This window comes from Balaenoptera ricei, chromosome 8 (genome assembly GCF_028023285.1).
Source record: "Balaenoptera ricei isolate mBalRic1 chromosome 8, mBalRic1.hap2, whole genome shotgun sequence".
NCBI lineage: Eukaryota > Metazoa > Chordata > Mammalia > Artiodactyla > Balaenopteridae > Balaenoptera > Balaenoptera ricei.
The window spans coordinates 69,236,690-69,238,786 of record NC_082646.1 but is presented as its reverse complement, the minus strand read 5'-3'; the positions used below and the strand labels follow the sequence as shown (position 1 = coordinate 69,238,786).

The window sequence follows — 2,097 nt, the reverse complement described above, 5'->3', positions numbered from 1 at the left end:
ACCATAAATTAAATGTTGTATTGGCATAGGAATAGGTAACTAGATCAGTAGAATAAAATAAATAATCTGGAAATAGATCCTGCAATGTATAAGCATCTTCTGTATTAGAAAATGGATAGTTTTCTGTGGGAAAAAGGATACATTTTATGATGAATGATCCTGGCAAAGCTGGCTATCCATTTGGAAGAAAAACTTGGACCCCTATCTTATGTATGAAGCAGCACTAAAAGCCCCCAGAATCAAGATGAATGGGAAACCATCCCAATAAACACATTTTGGATAAAAAATAAAATAACATAAAATAAGTAAAATAAATAAATAAATAGTTTTAATATCTATCTTTAATAGATAATTAAAGATAGATGTAAAAACTAAATATAAGATAGACGTAAAAACTAAATATAAAAAAAATTAAACTATAATATCTTGCAAGATATTCTGGGAGACTACATTCCTGGATTTTATGAGAATTGCTAGTGATGAGGAAAGACCGTTTTAAGCAGAAGCTTAATCATATTTAACTATATAAAAATTCACACTCTTGTATGGCGAAGATATCATGGGCAAAGTCAATAGACAAATGACGAATTTGGAAAAAATAATTGTAATGCAAGTGACAGGTAGAAGATTTGTTATGAAAATATACCAAGAACTGTTACACAAGGTAAGCAAAAGATGAACTATCTAATAAAAAATGGCCCAGTCATATAAATAGGCATTCTGTGGAACAGAAAATTCAGTTGCCAGTAAACATGCTCAAATTCATTAGTAGTTAGAGAAATGCAAATTAAAGTAATAATGAGGTTATTCATTACCTCTACCTGATTGTTAGAAACAGTAGTGCCAACTACTGGTGGTGGGACGTAGAGAAAAAGGTACTTGCATACTTTGCCAAAGGAAATATGAATTATTTCAGTCCTTTTGGAAAGAGATCTGGCAACTTCTTCTAAAAATAAAAATATATCTTTTCTTCAACCTAGCATTCCCTCTTGAAGACTTTCTTTTATACAAATGAACCCATCCTGATTTGAAAGGATTTCTGTAAGATACTGTGTTTTTTTGTTCTCTCTCTCTCTCTTTCTTCTTGGCTGCAGAAAGCTTTATTTTTCCCATTTGGTCCAAGGTTTGGGAGAGGGCTCCAGGGTGGTTAAAAAGCTGTGAGAAGCTGCAGAGAGGGGCTTCAGGTAGAAGCCCTGACACCAGAGGGGCTCCTCAAAGGCCACTGAGCTCCAAAGGCTCCTAGTCATGACTGAGGGTAAGCCTGTCAAAGACATGCTCGTCCAGCCCAGCCTGGGGACCAGCCTGCCTGCGGAGGTTGGTCACGTGATCGCTCAGCTTCTTGACGGCTTTTACCTGCTCATCTAGGAAGTGGCTCTCCAGGAAGTCACAGAGGTGGGGGTCTGCGCGGGCAGACGGCGTGCAGATCCAGAAGGGCCTGGTTCAGGTTCAGGTTCTTCTCCCTGAGAACGGCGGCTTCCACAGCGTCCTGGGTTTTACCCCACTCATCTTGCTATGGCTTCTGCCCGTCCTGGAAAAGGGCGTGGCAGCCGCACTGGTTTTGCATATTCAAGAGACGCTCGGCGCCCTCGTGCTTCTCCTGTGTCAATCCATGGAAAAAGTGGCCCATGCTCTCCAGAGCCACATTGTCGCGGTCAAAATAGAAGCCCAGAGAGAGGTAAGTGTAGAAGGCCCGCAGGGGCACGTTGGCCAGGCGATGGATAGCGGCCTCCACCCCAGGGGAAAAATTCTGACGAATTTGGGAGCTCATAGTTAACGGGTAATAAGGAGCGAAGCTCAGAAAATGGCGTTAGCTGGTCCCGGAGGCCGAGGATAGCTGAGTGGCTGGTTCCCGAGGTTGCGACTGGAAAAAAGGTTGGAGGGTGGTTGGAGGCTGGAGGAAGGGGCGTTGCTGGGTCTGTTCTGGCCAAACACCGTGGAAGCAAGAGACAGAGCCGGGGGCACTGCCGAGTGCACTGCAAGACTAAGATATTGTTAAGTGAGAAAAACAGGGTGCCAGGATATGTAGATAATATGATTCAATTTTTATGAGAAAACTTCCATGGAGGTCCAGTGGTTAAGAATCCGCCTTGCAATGCA

General features: G+C 42.4%; 1 pseudogene; it reads right to left on the bottom strand.

Moving 5' to 3' along the window:
• Positions 1–1,239: 1,239 nt before the first annotated feature.
• Positions 1,240–1,768, bottom strand: LOC132369855 (ferritin light chain-like; annotated as a pseudogene).
• Between the last annotated feature and the right edge of the window lie 329 nt (positions 1,769–2,097).